A 20,701-nucleotide genomic window follows, 5' to 3' on the forward strand; every position below is an offset into this window, starting at 1 on the left:
GAAGGGATTAAATGAATGTGGTTTTCATGCAATGTTTGAAGAGTGTGTGAGTGTGTGTGTGTGTGTGAGAGAGAGAGAGAGAGAGAGAGAGAGAGAGAGAGAGAGAGAGAGAAAAGAAGAAGAAGAAGAAGAAGAAGAAGAAGAAGAAGAAGAAGAAGAAGAAGAAGAAGAAGAAGAAGAAGAAGAGAAAGAATGACAGATAGAGTGGAGTGGGCAGGCTATCAACCAGGATCCTATTTTTTAATCTTCCAACCTGCCTGTCGATCAACTGGCAGGATGCTAGGTTTGTAGAGTGTGTAGCTGGGAACCATGGCATTTATTCTGATCATTTATCCATCTCCCTTCTGTCAGGGTGAATTTTCTTTGGGGACCTACATTACTCTATTTTTGTGTCTGTAATAATATGCCCACGCTAGGTACTTCATAATAAAGTTAAAAGGTTTATGTAATTCACGGTTTGGGAAGTTGAAAATCAAGTTTGGGCTACCTCATCTTCTCGACCTCTTGGAAGAACTACTGGCTACATCAAATCATGACAACTAGCAGGAAAATGCAAAATATGGCAGAAAAAGTGACATAGGAGAGGTCAGAATTACTCCTTTATGAGAACTCTACTCCTATGAGACATAACCCATTCTGAGAGACCAGCATTAGTCCCTGTTGAGAGTGCTCCTATGACCTAGTCACCTCCCCATAGGTCCCTAGGCCCAGATGCTTAAAGATGTTCCACCTCATAATATATTAGGGACTATGCTTCAGCACATGGACCTTCTGGAGAAACACCACACCCACATCATAGCAGGACCATTATTATTTTATTTTCCTAGTAGTAGTCCTTGGCAAACCCTGCCCAGGGAGCTGTCAAGAATGTCTTTCCAAAAAAGCTGTGCTTCCCTCCTCCCAGGATCAGATTCTTTCAGCAAACATATGCAGCAGTTCCTTCCATGGGAAAAGGCCATAGACAGGACTGTGCTTAACCTTTTACAATAACAAAGTCAAAGAGGAATGTGCATTCTAGAGTCTTATTCAATATGGAAATCTTCTCAACCACCTCCTTGATAGCTGTATAATGATGCAGTTCCCACACATCTGTAGATGAGGCCTTGGTTAGAAGCATCTGTGAAAAGGTGGGTGCTTTCCATGCGTTCTACAGAAGTTATAGTCATCTGCTTTGGCAGAACTAAAGAGCACCATTCCACAAACCTGAAGGCCATCTTGAGTCACTGAGCAAAGTTGGAGTCCCAATGGCCAGTGCAACTATAATATCCGAGCTCAAGTACACACCTGTAATGTAACTGTAATGTGCCCTGTAACGGCCTCCTCAGAGTCAGTTCTATCAGCATGAGAACCTTCATTTCTCCTTAAACAAGCACAAACCAGGAGTCACTTTGATTTTACATATTCACGTTGCTTTATTTCTTCTTTTCTCCATTCTGCCTTTCTCCTCTCCTCCAGACAGATTGCATCTTATTTAATGAAAACCTGTGCTGTCACGAAGTGACGTCCCCATGTGGTTTATCACATGGTTTGAGAAACATTTACATCAAAGGTGGAGTTTTCCCCAGGTTTTAATTTCTGAAAATATAACTTGTATGACATATTTTCTTTAAATTTAATGAATGTCATGCCAATGGAATATAAAAGATGTCTTTTAACAAGATGATTATGTTTTTTGTATTATAATGGCAAAAATGCTGCCAATATTTCATAGAAACTGAGGTGTGACCTTGAATTTGGAATTTTCTGTGTTTATCATCCTCTCTTGTGATGCTGGGCAATGGATGCTGTGCCACAGCACCCAATCAGCCACAGAATCTGGGAGAGACAGAGATCATGTGACAGGCTCTTCTGTGACTCAGCCTGGATGTTCCACAGGTGAGACATATTCAGTCCATGTGGAGTTAGTGATGTTTCACTTATGATGTGCTTGTTTGGATTTAACCCCATCAGAAGTATAGCGCATACTTTTCAAGCTTACTTTTGGCCCCAGTTTCTTGTATTGTCTAACAAATCTTCAATGATAACATTAAAAGCTAAAACCATTCAGAAAAGGTCTTAGGATTAGAAGAGTAGGGAATTGGCTAAGATATAGTAATTTATAATTAGTGCTTTTGCCTGATCTATGAACATGCTATCAAATGTAGCTACATCATAATTATTTTTGATATAATGAAGTCTTATCCAAACTACTGCTTGTGTGCGTTTCCTGAATTTCTTTTTTATTTCCCAGCAATTTTTGATTTTTCTCACAAGGCTCTCTAAAATTTTTTATATTAACTGCTGACATAGTGTGGATAATTGTTCCCTTCAGGCCATATGCTAAAAGACTTGATCTGTGGCCTATGGTACTATCGGGAGGTGATGCAACCTCTAGGATGTAAGGGCTAGCGGAAGCAAGTTAGACCACTGGAAGTACTTCCTTGAATGCGGTGTTGGTACTCCAGGTTTGTCCTTGCTGTCTGCCACCTGAGATCATGAAAAGAAGAACCTTCCTGTTATGAACTTTGCAGGGCCAATGTGAGGTCAATGACTGCTGAATATAACCTCTTATACTTGATCTATTATAAATCTTTATTCATTTTGAATTATTTGTCTCAGATGTTCAGTACACCAATGAAGACACTAGAATAATTACAGGTCAAGGTCAGAAATCTAGAAATATATTTGTAAATCCAGAGAGAAGTAAAGTTCAGCAAGGAGAAGCTTAATGTTGCCATGGGAAATTCGGGCAACATGAATGACAGAAAACCATATGATGGCCTCAGGATTGGTGTGCTATGACAGTACTACTCCTGAATCCTTCACAGAGGAATAAGATGACTCTAAACCCACACTATATTTTTTGGCCCTTATTATTTTGGTTTTGTGTTGAGTGTTGTAGTTCAATGTAAGCAAGGGTTGCCACTAGATTATATGATATATATATATATATATATCGTACATATATATCATATATATATGTGTGTGTATATATAAAGTGTGTGTGTGTGTGTGTGTGTGTGTGTGTGTGTGTGTGTGTGTGTGTGTGTATTTGGGACCTATGTACAGACCATGAGAAAAAGAGTCATAAGGGCTGGACTATTTTTGTAAATATTGGCTCAAAGTAACTGATTAATGGATGTAGCCTCTATTAACTCTCTGTAAGTCAGAATCCAAACAAATATTTTAGCCAGCTCTGCCCTCAGCTCCATCCTTGAGACAAGCTAGTGCCCAGCACATGTAAAGCACCAGACAAGCCAGGCTGCTTAGAAGGAATCAAAAGATGTTTTTGAGTGTGTGTGTGTGTGAGAGAGAGAGAGAGGGCGGGGGGAGGGAGAGGGAGAGGGAAAGATGGGAGAGAGGGATACTAAGTCACTTTTAATGTCTATATGGCATGTAACCACTGTTTTGATTGATATCCTGAGTCCATATTCTAAGTGAAACTTATCAGGGTTGGATTTAAATTTATTTCAGTGCTCTGACATTTCCATTTTTTCTTTTTGTTTAGATTGACAAACCGTTATTCTTCAAACTATATCAATTTGTTTTGGATGCTTCTGTCTCTCTGATGGTTTCTGGGTTTTGAAAGCCTACCTGTGGCTTGCTTGTACCTCTGGCATGAGTTCACTGCCCTAACAAGTACTCCAAAGAATGTGTTGCTTGTAAGAGAGGGAAAGTGGCTCAAAGCAGCAGAGCAGGCACTCTGAGTAACTAAGAATTATTTTCCTCTCTTTTGAAAACCACTTCTGTGGATTAACTTCATGGTGCAATACTGTGTCTGGCACAATCTATCTTGCATAATAACACTCTACAGTAGGTGATTCAAACAGCCTCTGAATAAGCAGTATTCCATTTCCCTCAGAGCCTGGGCTTCCAACAGAGGCATGTTCAGCCAGAAGTTGGGGAATAAATAAAGCATATTGTTATGAAGAATCTCTTTAAGGCTTATGACTATGCAAATTTATTTAAATATATACATTAGGACAGTGTGGATCTGAAGATTTAAAGGGTCTTTGAAAGTCCTATGTGTTTTTAACATCTAACTATTGCTGATGCAAGTTTTCTTTGTTGAGTTTTTCTCTTTCCAAGATCTTATTTATCACCTCATAACGATGGTCATTGCCTCATCCAATTTTTAACCTCCCTAGGTGCCTGCACACAAAGCATGGTTGTTATTGTCATGCTTAGTGCTCAAGCTCTGAGTACACGGGACAGTTTTAGAAAAAATTCATGAGCTTCTCATATTTAAGGTATTGCAGCACGTGTAAACATTTCTGGTTTTCAGCTGTAACTCAGGGGTCTCATAAAAAATGTTAATGATAAGTGATTGGCAGCTCCTTCATTACCTGTGCTACTGAGGCATGCACAGAGCCACTAATTTTTATTAGTGCTCTGAGATTGCAGGATGTCAGAGTGGATCCACGAGAATGTTCTGGTGCTAATATGAAAGGAAGGAAGGATGTAAAGGCCTTGCAGAGTTGAGGAGCCTTTCAAGCCTTTTGTCTCTTGATTCTAACCAGGCAAATTCCAGAACAGCTTCAAAATCTCTGAGTTCTCTGTTGAACATTGGAAACCAGAGGAAACACACACACACATACACACATGTGCACACACACACACTCACACACAGAAAGACAGAAGAAGCATATTAACACAATCAATTGTTGTACTAAAAGATTGGCTTTCTTCCTAGAGTCTGCCATTTTTTCCATGATGAACCAACTTCTCTTCTTAAATAAATTACTCAATCTCAGGACTTGTCTCTGTGCAGTGCACCTATGGAGGGATAGTGATAATGCAGTTACTTGCTATTTACACATGGTTCTAATTGCACAGCTTGTAAAACTACTTGTTTCTACAGTAAATTTATGTTTACATAATCCTAACCTGCTTTTGAGTCTACATAATTGACATACTGATCATGCCAACTACCTTGTACTTGTAAGATTTCAGAAAATGAGTGGCCAGTCCTACTATTTGCACACCTCCTGTGTTCATTCCCTTGCCAAACTAACAGTTGTTTTGTTTTGTTTTCTCTTCACGCAAGGAGGAGCTGAGTTACCTCAGTCCTCCCATGGTCCCCATAAAAGACAACTAGACCATTAAACCCCAGGTCTCCCATCCCTGTCAGCTCCCAACTAGCATCAAGCAAAGTTCAGAAACTCAGTGTCTTCTTTTCTCTTTGGCTTCATCAATTGTGATCTTTAAGCCATCTTAAAATTGACATTTACTTGAGATACCCTATTTCAAATGCTAAATCTTAATGATACCTGTTTATATGATTAAAACAATAATTATGAGAAGGCCTAAAAATATAAGTAAAAATATACGCACACATACTATTTCTTCAGAAAAATAATTTATACAATGTATTTCATATCATTTTTCTATTTACCAATATCAGTCATGTATTTTGAGTTAATAGTATGAACTCTGAAGACATCACTACCTCTTGTCTCTCTGTTCTTGTTCAATATACCATTTCAAAAATATTGATTTTATTTATGTATCTCTGTGTATATATGGAAGCCAAAAAGGGCATCAGGTCCCTTGGAGTTATAGTTACAGGTGGTTTTAAGTGGGTGCTGGGATCCAAAATCTGCCCCTGTGAAGGAGCAGCAAGCAGTCTTAACTGCTGTTCCATTTCTCCAGCCTGCTTCCTACATTGTTTTTATGTCTGTTAAGATTTAAAAGATTTATACTCCATTCTCTAATAGTAACTATGTCTTCTCCTCTTTGTCTGTATGTCAATGATGTAGACAGAAAAGCATGTTAGGATTATGCAAACATTAGTCACTTCAGAAACAAATTGCAAGTTTTACAAGCTTTGCAAATTAGAGCCACATGTAAATAGCAAGATGGCATTACCTCTGACCCTCCATAGGTGCACTGTATAGAGACAAGTCCCTGGTACTGAGTAATTTACTTAAGAAGAGCAGTTGGTCCATGATGGAAGAAAGGGCAGACTCTAGGAAGAAAGACTGAGGTCCTGGGGAGGGTGGCTTCTGCCCTTTGCTGTCACATGATTGAGACCCCAGGAAAGACAGACTCTACAGTAAAGGTTACTAAGCCTGCCTGTGGTTGTTTACCTATTTTCTTCACTGCATCCCGGAAGCATGGAGCCAGGAGGTAACTGGGCGTCAGAAAAGCCCCTTCTACTATGAATACTGTAATAGGGAAAGAATAAGGGATGTCTCCAGTGTCAACAAAAAACACCAGACCAGAATTAGAGTGTCAAACCCAGACTTCAAGTTAGAATTAATATCATGTCGTTCACCCAAAACCTTAGAGTTGCTGTGATGTGGTAGGTGATGTTTGTCCATCTAATACCATATGTCCACCCTCTTCTTGAGATTTCTTTTTATTTATGTTGTTATTCCAGGGTAGGCCATGGTGGTGATCAATATTTCAAGGTGTCGTTGCCTAGCTACACTTATTCATGGGCATAACTGTGGGCGGGATACACTCTGGTCACACTTTTTCAAGACCTGAAAGGACTTTTTTTAAGATACCTTTCATTATACTGAAGTGTACTTTACTTCAGTTTATGCTTTCAACACTCTGACCATCTAATTTTCAGTCTTGAATAATTTAAGTTTGCTCGTTGTTTCTTTTATTTTTCCTCCCTAAGAATTATTATGAGAGCATCATTTCAAGATGTCTAAAGGTGAAGACTGGTATGAGTGTTTAGAGGCATGCTGAGGCTATACTCACAGTCTTCTAGAGTCTCCTATTGCTCTCATGATGCAGGGACATATATCTATTGCATGCAGAAGGGGTAACACTATGGTCTGCTCTTCCCCCCATCCTGCTGTCCCATGATATCAGGAGAACTGCTCCAGGTCCAAGACCTGGCAGCTCCTCTGTCCTTTGTAATTATACTTTTCTTTCATGTGCCCAGGCCCTTTGCACTGCTCATCTCAAGCCCTCCATCTCACAAACGGTTCTCCCCTTCCTCACTGCTTCTTACTCCCAGGTAATAGTTTGGATCTTTTAAATTACATTGCCCTTTTTACTACCTGGCATGTTCCTCTACCCATTAGATTGTGGGTGAGGGAAGAAAAATATCTGTAGGTATTCATCCACTACATGCACATGTGTATACCAATGTAACATACACAAACAGATATATATGCACATGCGTGCGCATACACGTGCGCATGCACACACACACACACCTGCATCACCACATTAACATAGACTGCATATTCACATGCAGAAACACAATTATGCATTCACTCAAGTACATTTATGGATGAACATACACACACACACACACACACACACACACACACAGGCATTCAAAAACCCAGAAGCTCATATTCAGTATGTTGCATGAACTATATAGATGTGTTTGATATTTAGTTCTGGCTGTTGATTCATTCATTTCTGTAGTCCACATATATGTATATACATATATACATATATATATATATGTATATATGTATGTATGTATGTATGTATGTATGTATGTATGTATACACACACACAGAGACACATGCTAACAATTACAGAGAATATCCATTGCCCTTTCACATTTACAAATCACTAGGAAAAGTACAAATTGTGGCCCACATACTCAGTCATGAATTAAACTAGCATGATTTGGAAGTAGAGGTTTCAGAAAGTAGTATCCCTTCACTGCTTGCCATCTTCTCTACTTATTCTCTCAGCAAGATGTCTCACCTCATATTTGTGGTCCTGGATTGCCCCACATGCATGTCCAAGATTAGTTCTGACCCACCGTAGAAGGATTTCCCTGTGTTCACCCTCCCTAGCTTGGGGGCTTATGCATTTAGTGTTCCATCAGCGTCAAAAGTTTCACTGTAGAAGAAGGAAGCCTGTAAAAATTACTTCAATACTGTCATTAAGGCTGCATTCATGGACAAAACAAGGAAGGCCAGGCATAGGGTAACTGTGTTTATCCTTGTGAGGTCATAGTATTTTACTATAAAGAAGATGTATGTTCCTTAACTTGTGTTAGTAGACGGGCACATGTGCCCAGCTCACAGGCATGACTCTCAAGTGCACTTCCTTGGGTCAAAGGGAACAGGGTACATTAAAGGGCCTCTTTCCCTGGGCCTGGGTGGGGTTGTCCTGGGGGCAGAGCGATATCTGCTTCTGGGTGAGCAAAATGGGACTTCATTGTAGAGGACGAAGTGGGTGAGAAAGGGAAGAGAAGGTCTGACGCTCCTTAAAAGGAAATTCAGGTGTTAGGGAAGTGCTGGAACTGTGGCATTTCTGAAGGAAATTATGTTAAATTGAAATGGTTCCTTGTTTTCTGGAGGCTGAGATGCTTTCACACAATTCTGTAGCACTATCGTCCAAAGGAAAGGAAAAGTGATGTGTTAGACGAATTGCTAGACGGTCTTATTAATAAAAAACCCAGAGCCAGGTATTGGGGTAAAAACTGAGAGATTAGGGCTGCAGAAAGAAGTCAGCCATGTTCTTACCCTAGGAATCCTCAGCCAAAGAGATGGCTACTTTTTGTATACCCAAGCCCATATGCCTTTCTTCCCTGCCCAGCTACATCACTTCCTCTCTCCATCCAGCTCTGTCACTTCCTGTCTATCTGTACAGACCTCCAGACCTTTAAGGTTAACTAATGTTGAGAATAAAGGTGTGTACCACCAAGCCTGGCTCTGTTACCAGTGTGGACTTGAACTCACAGAGATTCATGTTCTGCCATTGTCTGACTTCTATGTTTAATATAGTGGCTGGCTTTTTTCTCTGATCTTCAGATAAGCTTTATTGGGATGCACAAAAAAATATCACCACAGTGATGCCACTAGGTGCACAATATGAAGCTGCACACACCAAAGGAAGCTGTGCTGCTAAGTCTGTCTTTTCCATTCTCCCAGGGTTTCCCACCCAGTATTCTCAACCACATTAAAATTTTCAGGTATTGATTGCTCTTTTAATTTTTAGAATTTTTTCATACTTAAAAAAAAACTTCACTATAGTTTACATATATAAGGAGATATTTTATAATTTGAATACATGTAATGAGCTCTTTTGAACCATAAATATCAAAGCTTATGTACAAATGCACATTCTGCTTGAATCATGAAACACAGATGTCTGAAATATTTTGTATACACCGAGTGACACACACATTACATATTCAGTGTGCGTGCTGTGTGAGCTTCCTAGTGTACACAGAGTCCTTTTGGTTATGGAAATGATGGGCCCAATTTTGCCTTTTCCTGTTATTCTTGTGGCTGGAAGACGTGGGTCTTGAGGTGATTCAATATGTTAGAAATATTTTGTCTGAATCTAAGAATAAGGTGACAGGATCTAGAGTCAAAACTTTGGGACTCACCAGGAAGGAAAAGCTGGGGAGGTTGGCACAACCCCTCACAGCACAGGTGAGAATAACTATGTGCTGATTCCAGGTACACAGTGGCTCCTTAGTGAATGTTTTAGGAAGCTTAAGCAAGGAAGGGACTGGATAGCAGAGAGTGTGGGTGTCAGCTGAGGAGTAGAAGTCAGCTTTGGGAAGGTTCTGTTTGAGGGTCCTGCAGAATACCCAAGTGCAAATGCACTGAAAGCCTGGCAGCATGTTGAACATTTAGGTGAATTTGATGCTGAAGGGAGCTCAGGTCTGAGCCCTTGGGGACAGTTTAATGAAAAGAGGCAGACAGAAAGCCAGAAAACACTTGCTACATGAAATCTAGAGTACAAGGAGATAAAGGTTCCACCAGCTCTTCAAAGTAAGCAGAGCCAATAAGCAAGGCAAAGAATTGACTATTTACTTTGGATTTGGAGACTTGAAGGTTGGCAAGGAGTCAGCTTGGCCACTGTCAATCCTTCCTTCCATGGGCCGAGCAGGGATACCTGCCCATCACTGTGGGGCAATGGAGCTTGGGTACCTTTAGAAGTGTACATCAGCTTATGTGAGAGCACACGAAAGTATGCAAACACTAGGCAAGATGGACCAAAAGTATGCAAGTGGCAGTGAGGAGGGCAGTAGGATGGACAGGAGGGAGTGAGTGTGGTTCTACCTAGTGGAAAGGCATCTGGACAGATAGTGTTATAGACTACGCAGAAGAGATGCAGTCTATCAGAAAGGCCTTTGCCTCATGTTATACATAGGAAAATCTTAATGGTTTCTGCTTATGTTAAAGAGAGTTAAGAGTATGGTCAGGAACATTTAAATTGCATGAAGTTATTTTTCCTTTTTGAATCATTTGAGATTATATGACAATTATCAAACTTATATAATGTGTCTATGTATACATCACCCCTGTATGTTTTTCTTCATTCAGGAAAGCTCAATGGAGTGTAAAATGGACAAGATTCTACTGGACAACAGATTGTCCATTTTCTCAATTCATTTCTGTAGTCTTTGTTAACTTTGCAGTTACTTAGATTCTATTACAGTCTTTGAAAATATGACCGTGTCTGTTTTTAATTAAAATTGGTTCATCAGGTGCACAGCATGGATGTAAAAGTAATAGGGTCATTTTTCATTCTGGACTTGCTTAAACTTGTGGTTGGTTTTAGTCCTTAATTGTCTACCAGGGATTGCTGCAGCTACCTTATTATCTGTGTTTTCCTTTTTCATCCAAAATTGCTATCAGACACACTAGGTAGACAGGAGAATTTTCTTCTTGTGTAATCTATATCCTTGCATTTTGATGTCAAAGACCTGAAGGGATTAATAATGGCTATTATATTGTATGGAATGTGTTAAAGTATTCCTGAAACATTATAGTTCAATGTTTTTATTTTATGTAATAAAAATGTGCATTTAACGCAATGAAAAAACATAGTTTGTGGATAATGGCTTGAAGGAGTCAAGGTCTTTTAAGTCTATGGTCATTTGTCTCAGTGTCTCACTGAAATGTTCATTTGCCATCCACCCCGAAATTATGGGGAAACCAAAAGCCTTTCACCGAGGATATCTCTCTGTGTCCCAAATGTACTAATGTTTGCAGTCTTAGTGACCAGCAGATAGTCAGAATCAATCTTCTTCTAATATTTTCAGTTTTGTTCACATCCTCACAAGGGAGAGCTGGGCCATCAGCTTTGCCCCCGAAGCTCCCACATCCCGCCCATTGCCCTGGAGCTCAGAGCAGACTGAGATGACCTGTGCTCTTGCAGAGTGAATGCTGTTTTGGCAGCATTTCTTGCTGAAGGCAACCATTTTCCAGACTGCTCACCTGTCCCTTACCCTCTACTAATTACAGCTTTCCTTGTGTTTCACCCACTTGTTCCTTGTCCTTCCTTCTGGCCATTCTCCAGTCTGCAAGAAGGGGCTTCAACTTAGGATGTTACTGGCTCAGGTCTCCACTTGCTTTCTCTGTGTTCCCTCTGAGATTCTTCCACCTTTTGAGCTTCCTCTCCCATATGTGCCCTCCCTCTCTTTTTGCTAACTCCTACTTGTAGCCAGTAGCCATTTGCACCAACTTCCCTGAACAAGGGAAGCACATACACCTAGCATCTTTGATTTGACACTGCCTCATTCCCACCTGGATACCTTTGACTCTCTGTAACGTTCATGACAGCCCAGCTTCTTCCGGTCATTGCTGACATTATTGCTCAGAGGTGTAAATTTCACCCCCTACCAAAACACATCAGCTAATTCACGTCCCTGGTTAGTTGTTTCCACTTGGTCTTCTGGGTAAAGAACCTAGTAGTTTATATTTTTATTACCCCAGTTCCACTGAAGACATGGTATCTAACAATTGCTTCTTCTTTCTTGATGTCCCTTTTTCTCTACAAGATTAACTTCTGCCCTCTGGAGACAGTTCAACCTTATAATATGCATTGTATGAAGATCAACTAAATTTTATAAGAAATATAGTTTCCTCAGTTTTAGAAAGTTATTCTGCTATCTGAAAAGTCTAGATAATTCTACTTGTACAATGTATTTGATATAAATTAAATACTAGTGATTAATGTATAGTGGGAAAAGTATTGTTTGAAGAACTCAAGAAGAAAAGAAACTCAAGAAATTTTGGGGCTTTAATGGATTTATCTGTGATAATGTGCTATTTTTAATAGTATGTAGAAAGTATTTTAAGATTAAATTTGATGAGAGACCACTAAGAGGCTTTTTTGATGTGTTCCTTCAGAGGTAACCATTCAGAAAGAAACCATTGTATTTTGAGTTGGCTCAAATTAATATACTCTTATAACTTTATAATTGTGCCCTGTGTTAAATGAAATTTTTTAGCAGCACAAAAATTAGTTTGTTCTGAGGTGGGGACCTAATAAGGAAAGAAAGCAATATTATGGCCTTGAAGTGGTCCTAGGTCTCCTACTCCCATAAACCTTTGATTGCAAACTAAATACCTGAAGACACCTGGAGCTTTGTGCTCAGCAGAGCTCCTGTACATATCTGCATAGAGTTCTGGCTTCTGACTCTGCTAGAAACCAACTTTCCCATTTAAGAGGCCCCAGGATCATGATTAAGTAGGTGTGTCCTAGAGGCCTACCTTATCACATAAAGAACATGCTTTAAAACATATTACTGTACCTGAATAAAAATGTTGACTTGGGATATTTTCCTAAGCTTAAGCAAAAACTTAAACATATTTTTCCTCTTGAGATTTGTTTGTCTGGTAGAATTAAAGAAATTCTTTAAACCAGGTTGTCTCTGTAAATGAATATGTCATGTCTGGTCTCTGTGACATGAAAGGCTACATGTTCATTGCACCCTTGGGGAGTGTTTGCTTTTAGATAATTGTTTCAGAGCACTATTAATACAGTGTCTAATGTGCACTCCAATAGCAGATTAGCAAAGGAAAATGTTGCCTCATTTCGGGATGGTAGTCAAGAGACACAAACATATGCGGAAACCAGCACCTTCCAGAAGAGAACAGAACAAGTGTTGTAATGAACATAGATCTTTACCTTTGGGCACTCCATTTGAGCATCCTGTTCTTTGTGTCCCATGGCAAACAACTCTACCAGGACAAATGATTAGAATAGAAACTGAGGCAGTTTTAAGTAAGGGAAATGCCCCTGAACATGGCCATATGAGTTGAAGGAATACTCCCAAAAGTATTTGGTTACAATATATATAACCCTTTACAGGCCATTTACAAAGCATGTGTCTATTGGTGAAATTATTAAAGCCACTCCATGTAGTTAAAAGGAGATTTATTTAATGGCGTAACTTACAAACGAAGAAATAGGTAGGTTGAGGGTTCTGGGAAAGATGCAGCAGTAGTCCGGCAATGTTCTCTGGAGAACTCTTAGCTCCCAGCATCAAGAGAGCACAGCATGTCCCGACTCGGGTCTTCAGGCCATCCCTTGGCCACACCTTGTGGGCGTGATAGTTACCAAAACCTCAATGGGGGTTGGAACTTCCAGACCAAAGCTGGAATGGCTACCCACTATACATGTCTGTCTCATGTTTGTATATAACTACATTTTCTTGAGCATATATTAACCATATACAGGATTAATGGGTAGGAAGATAAGATATACTGAGGCTGAGGAGAGAGAAAGCTCTTCAGGGGGCTTTGAATTTGTCCTATAGCACAGTGTGTCTGTCGGGTACTTAAGGAATACTCATCCAGTGAGAAATGTATTAGAGACTGAATGTAATAATACAGCCTTTGGGTCCAATGTCAATAAAACTCTGTTTAAATCATTCAGAGAATTTCCTATAAACCCCATTTTATTTTCTCTCACCCATCTCCATTGTTTCATCTCAATTTCCTGAATTTATTTATTTATTATTATTGTTTTAAAATAGAGTCTTTTTTTCTAAGGAGACTAGGCAAGATAGAAAGGGACTAAAAGAAAGCTGAGGAAGAAGGGTAACATGAGACCAGAGGAGAGCCAACTAAACTACACTTTGTTTGAAAATGCCATCCTGATACTTTTTGTGCTTATTAAACTAAAAAAGACTCAAATTCAGAACTCTTTGGCCATTCCAAAGTCCCAAAGCTTTACGATTCTGGAAGAAACAGAAATTGAGAGGCAGGTTCCCTAACCAGACGTGTTGTGTTGCCTTGGATGATTTGCAGTAGCATGCACAGGTCACATGACCTTAGGTCATGGTTGGAATTTACAGACAGAAGGGGACCAACTTCAGGTACTTAGAAAGGTTCTGAGCAAAAGATTAGGAGAGCTTTAGTGAGAAAGTTAAATCTATATCACAAACTCAACACAAAGATTCACAAAGTGGCCCTAATTAATTGCTGGGTTAATTAGTGTTGAGGGGCTCTCTCTGTCCTGTATAGCAACCTTTGAAAAATAGGAGCCAAAAAATCAGTGAAATCTACTTACTGGAATTCAATGAACACAATTAAATTAGGCTTCTGTTCTTTGGAATTCAGCTTAGGTAGGTAGTATAAAAGTGAATAACAAGTTCTACAAGAAAAATTGAAAACCCAAAGATTTATGGATCATTTTCCAATTATCAGGAGGACATTTCTAATGTACAAACTGATTCACTCTAAATAATTATTAATAAGCTTATTTATTATGTACTTACTTGGCATAAAACATTGTAAGAAGGCTCAAAGGTTTACTCAGTAGTTTTCTTTATTTTCTTCCAAATGCCTTCTGTGAACACAGAAAATTAATATACTCAAATTTTCTAAATAAAGCCAACTCCCATCTAACCCCCCAAATAGAACCCTTCTCTTTGTCTTTTTGTTCACATTTTAGGAAATAAAGAATTGAGGAAAGCAACATGTTTGCTTTTCAAAGACATTTTGCTGTCTCAACACAGACAGAGCCCATGCTTCAGAATGCATCTTTGCTCTTAGTCTGTTCTCATCATAGCACATCAGCATCTCATTTTGTTCATTCAGTGTTGTGAGCGATGCTTGGGTTTGCACTTTCCTCTTAAGAAGTCTTGACTTTGTGATGTTATGTCCTCTCACTTATTTCTTCCACGTTTCTTCATCCTCATCTCCATTCATCTCATTGAGTTCTTGTGAATTCTGGGTGAAGTAAAAATACTGATGAGTTAGAAGTGCAACCTCAAGGATTTCTTTGAAGAAACATTTGGTACAACCTGGTTTTATTTTGAGATAGGGTCTCACTATGTAGCTCTGGCCAGACTAGAACTCACTGTGTGGACCAGGCTGGCCTTAAAGTCACAGAGATCTGCCTGTCTCTGCATTCTGAGTGCTGAGATTAAAGGTATGCACAACCATGATCAATATTGGAGAAATTGCTTCAGATTAAAAAAGAAAGAAAGAAATTTAACAAAAACAGTAAACTTTCAGAAAATGTTTCAGTGGCTGGAGAAGGGGTGTGAGTTGTTGCTTACCTCCTCCTGGCCTTCAAGTCTGGTGTGAGCTATCTAAGAGCAGGTTGGCATTATGCATGCCTGCTTGCTTGGTGTGTGTCTTAGCTGAAGGCCTTACAGGATGGTAAGCCTCAGCTTTAAGAGGTTCTTCAACCTTTTCAAAAGACCAGCCTTGTCTTCCCAGTGCTCTCTCTGCCCTGCTCTGCTCTGGCATCACTTGCTCCTTACCTTCTGGACTCCCCACCTTCCTGATACTGGCAGGACTCTACCTCAAGAGAATGGTGCCTATAAATAAGTGACTCCTGTGCATGACAGCCACTGACCATGCCACCACAACCACCTTGGTTTGTATTGATGACCCAGCTGCCATGAGACAGGGAGAACAGAGCAGTGGCCCTGGGGTTCACATTCTACTCCAGGAGTCCTTATTCCTTTCTCCAGATGTTGGGTCCAGCTTTGACCCGTCAAACAGTTCTTAAAGGGGGAAGTGAGGAATTGAGAAATGCTAAATAGGAAAAAATACAGAGGTAGACAAAGAAAAAGATAGGGACACAGGATAGCTTTGGGGGGACCCTGGGTCAATACTCAGTCACCTCAAGCTTAATCCTAATGAGATTTTTATACACAAGCAAGGGGAGATACAAGAGACTTCCTCCTTTCAAGGTCAAAGTACAAACTAAGGTAGACCCTTTCTTAATTCTCCAAACACCTGGTAACCATGCCTTAAAGCACAGCATCTTGTAATTAGGCCTTGAAGCATAAAATACCTGGAAACCATGTCTTTGACTAAAATATTCTATTATGCAACCTTGGAGAGCAACATAAACTCTGACTCTCTGACCTTTAGTCAAAATAGAAACAAACCACAAGTTGGAATCTTTGTGGGCTCCCACATCCAGGATGCTTCTTCCTGATGCCCACACTCTTTTGACTGCTTCATGTTCATGTCCCTTAGTGGGCTCCTCCTGGACCTGCCCTGCAGGTTTTCACAAACACAGAGATCAATATTGTAGTTGTGTGTCAAGCCAACCCACTGAGCAGCTTGAAAATGAAAGACAATCCCATGAGAAGCTGATTAGGCAAGTAGCCAGGGCCACTTCCTGTCTTCTTACCATGTTAGTTATCACACAGGTAAACAATATTCTAGGCCTATTTTATAAGAGCCTAGTCACTCCTAGAGGCCCATATTCTAAACTTTAATTTGAGGGATTAAGGTTCCAAGAAATTGGTGTTAATACAAATACTTGGTTCACAAGGTTAACAGTCCTTATGAGGACGTAGGACAACTTATATCGCTGCCCAGCCTATGGAATGTTCAGCATTTCAGCTTTCCTTCACCAACCAGTATCTCTTTTTTGTCACTGTAACCCCTAGTAAGTTTCTGTAAGCAATAATTATGGGAATTGAGTGTTCTGAATCATGTACATGGAGGGGGCATGGCCACGAGGGCCCATATGATTAAAGAGTAGAAAACACCTGTGTTTTTTTATGGTCAGCAGGTGATGAGCTGGTGTAGTGAAACATTAGTTCTCAGACAGGAGAGCACACTGCCAGAACTACTAGAACACATAGCTGCAGAGGACCAGAGTCCTGGTCCTTTTTGACACTGATTGCTGTGTCTCCTTTATGTAGATCTTCACAAAAGCCTCTCTCCATCTCTCTTCCCCAGTGATTAGGGGTTTTTGTCTGGACATGGTAGTGTGAAATCCAACTTTCTGTTTGGGTTCTGTTTGTCTAGAGTCATTGCTGGCTCCTTACATCTTCGTCAAAATGCATCTGGGAGACTCATTTTATTCTCTATATTTGAGGTGATGCAATGTGTCCTGTGACCATATGCGCAGAAGAATAATGTATGAGTGGACAGGGAAGAAGAATGTGGGGACAAATCAATTGTTCTATGCTGTGTGAATGTACTAAGGCTGCTATGAAAAAGAACTACAAGCTAGATGCCTTAAAAGAACATGAAATGCCTCAGAATTCTGGGAGTCCATAGTCTGAAATCCTGGAGCTATGAGGGTAATGATTTCAGAAAACGTTTTGAGTACCCTCCCCTTTGGTGCTGGCAGACGCAGAGATTAGGTTACTCTCTGACTTCAGGACTTCTGAAGAGTAGAGTAGTCTCCCCTATCTGTAAATTGCTTTCTATGGTTTTAGTAACCTGAGGTCAACTGTGACCAGAGGTTATTTCTCTACTCTGTATGTACTACCTGTTAGTCATTAGCAACTGTCCTAGTTATCATTTCGATGGTCATGATGTTATACTTCTTTCAGTGAAGCAACATACCTTTATTTTACTTAGTAATGGGCCCAAGAAAAAAGGGTGATATTGGCAATTGCATTACTGTTCTATGGCAATTGCATTGCTGTTTTATTTCTATGTCATTATCACTCCTGATTATGTTTTCTTTATCTAATTTATAATATGTAATACCTTTAACAGAGCTGTGTGTGTGTAAATAAAGTTCAGTGATATCTGTGGTGTCAGTCACCCACTGGGACTCTTTTGGATAAAGATTGCTACTTACCAATCACTAGTTCCCATTTGCCAGCAAAATATGGCAATATGTTAGGGAGGGGTACCACAGTGAAGAGGAGGATGTTTCAAAAACTCAGTGAGTTTAGGTGAAGGGATGATGTTACTGGTCTTATGTGGCCTTACACATGTTAGAGGTTGGATGCAGCTAAGTGTTTATCAGGCAATTCACATGTGCAAGGCCTTGGATTCAGTCCCCAGCAAGCCCTCTCCAAAGCACATTCTTATTTCAGGTATTTACAGGCCTCCCTTTCATCATTTGCCTCCTGTAGACACAGATCTGTTTTGTCACCATAAGGAGTGCAAAGCTGTAGGAGCTTCTTAAGTTCTACATGCCCTGCATCTGAATACATGAAAATGACACTTGTCATGATCAAATAGGAACCATTTGTAGGGTTGGGCACTGGAGAGATTGTTATTTTCTTTATTTTTTACTGAAAGTAGATTCTTCTGTCATAACATAAATCCCAAATACAGTTTCCCCTCCCTCCACTCCTCCTAGCTCCCCCCCACCCCCTGGCAGATCCACCCCCTTTCCATTTCCCTTCAGAAAAGAGCAAGCCTCCAAGAGATGACAGCCAATCAGGACAAAACAAGATACAATAAGACAAGGCTATTTTAAGCATTGAATCTGTCACTGAATTCACACACTTACAGTGTATGTACTGTAGTGAATTGGACTACCATTTGGTCCTCTATTTCTGCTTTATGCTAACACTTGGAAATTGATTTTTTTCCATCAAGTCCATGCCATCTAAACTCAGCTTTATTTATTCTTAAGCAAATGTTATTTCTTGGTGATGCATACACACCTTCCCTTTAGCATGACACCCATTTTTTTCTTATAAATTGACTTTCATCTCTTAGGACCATTGGAGTCTACAACCACATATTAAAATTTTTTGCCCATTATTATTTGTGTTAGCCTCATGTGGCCATCTTGCACACTGATACTGGTAAACTGAACTCATAGGCACCCCAGTTTTCTATTTCAGTGCCATTTGCATCTTAGTCTACAAAAAAAAATGTGAATAATGCATGCTTTGTTTGTAGCACTTGCACCCTGGTGGACAGAATTCCAACAAATATTTTAAATTTTCATCCTTGGTGTCCACATCCTTTCAAGTTCCTTCCATTTGGCATAGGTAAAACCTGAATAAGGGGCAATACAAGGAAGGGTGATTAATTTGACAAAGAGGAAGACTGACAGATTCAAGTGTTTGAGAAAGCAGAGTGAAAGAATGAGAGGCACTAAACTGGGAACATGAGCTCTTGGGCTTAAATGTGGGCTTCTTGGAGCAGTCACCAGCAAGAGAGAAAATGGGGACTAAGATCTTGTCTGAGGAAATCGTTTATATCACCGCCTAAATACATTCCGAAAGGGACCTTGAATGAGATAAATTCTACCAGGAACTGGTATTTGTTTCCATCCTGGAGCGCCCTGGGAAGAGCACATAGTCAACTCTAACAGAAACATCCAATGCACAGAAACCAGGAGAGGGTAAATACATTGTTTCTATTTTCTAGGCTTGTGATAACTTGTTTCTCATCAAAAGAAACATATATATTCACTTAACCGAAAAGAACAGGAAAGATGGTAAGCTATCCAGTGTTAGGGAACACAAAGTGTTACCCCTTCCTTACTTTATCAGGGGCTATTGATAAGTTGAGAGCTTGGCTTCCAAGATCTGTTTTTACTCCTTTGTCTTCCACTGACACTTGCACAGATTAGTAAATCATTTGCCAGTATGCACTGTCAGAATGATACTCTCATCTCCAAGGCTCACCACACAGGATTCTGCCAGATTGCATGTAACCTTATGTCCACTGGACAGCATGAGGCTCACTCATTGGCCCTTGGGCTGTGCCTCTCATTAGTGGTCTCAGCTAATTGTTATATGGCCAAGGAGAGCTTTTGTATCTTACAATTCTTTGGTTTATAAAAGAATGCATTCAAACTTTTAGTAAAGTGTCTACCAAAACTATCAGCCCTCAAATCATTGGCTTCCCATGTGTAAAACAATTTTAAATACAGGTATTGTATATGTTTGAAGCTTGCCACTGCTTTACACTGAATTATATAACCATTTCCTTAAGAAAGGACCGGTGCACAGTATATTATCACAAATTATTAGAAATCCAGACAGGGGTTAGGCAGGTGCTTTGTGCAGAGTCCTACAGAGTTGAAAGTAAGCTGTCTCCCATTTTAGCTCAGGATTCCTTCCCAAGATTATGCAGGTTATGACAGATCTCAGTTCTCTGCTATTATAGAACAGCATTTAAAAAATACATATAAGTAAATGAAACAGAAAACTATGCAGGTCACTCACCATAGTAAATGTTAGAAGTAGTGGCTTGAAATTCTTCAAAATTTGTCACAGTCTGGGAGAGATCCCAGGCTTATTTTTGCTTATCTGATAAAGCTTGTCTGTCTATTTCTATTTACTTCTGCTCCCTCTCTCACCCTAGGAAGTGCTAAGGGGACAGGAGATTTTAATGCGTTCCATTTTGTTTTGTCCAGTTTTGTTCGTGGGTCGGGTGTGGCTTAGGCTGGCAGGTCCTAGAACACAGGTGTCTCTATTCCAGGATTTACACCGTCTGAAAATGCATGGTTTCAGATGAAAACACTTATGCCCAAATTACATACTTGAACTTCGAGATAAAGGTGATTACAATCAATTCCTGGCAAAGCCTAATGGTGTACTACATTGACAAAAGAACCCATTCAGTGCTTCAGACCTTGTTAGTGCTAATGAATGCCTCACAGAACAGCAGCCTCTTGGATGGTATGCACACTTAAGACTGATTTCTCCAAAAGGGCTTTGCACTTCTTAGGGGATTTTCCGAAATGAGCTGCATTCTATTCTTTGATATGGGTAATTGGTCATTAGCTGATGATCTCGTTTGCTGTTATTTCATAGACAATGAAAGTTTTTAACGCTGCAAAAGTCCAAACTGGCAAGGACATA

The 20,701-nt window shown here is 39.9% G+C and overlaps 1 long non-coding RNA gene across 1 annotated transcript; it reads right to left on the minus strand.

Moving 5' to 3' along the window:
* Positions 1 to 14,464: 14,464 nt before the first annotated feature.
* Positions 14,465 to 20,392, minus strand: LOC121832695 (uncharacterized). Its single transcript, XR_006076353.2, has 3 exons — positions 20,063 to 20,392; positions 16,041 to 16,175; positions 14,465 to 14,888 (listed from the first exon to the last, which is right to left on the minus strand). It is a non-coding gene; the product is annotated as an uncharacterized LOC121832695 (long non-coding RNA).
* Positions 20,393 to 20,701: the final 309 nt, after the last annotated feature.

The sequence above is a fragment of the Peromyscus maniculatus genome, chromosome 10 (genome assembly GCF_049852395.1).
Source record: "Peromyscus maniculatus bairdii isolate BWxNUB_F1_BW_parent chromosome 10, HU_Pman_BW_mat_3.1, whole genome shotgun sequence".
NCBI lineage: Eukaryota > Metazoa > Chordata > Mammalia > Rodentia > Cricetidae > Peromyscus > Peromyscus maniculatus.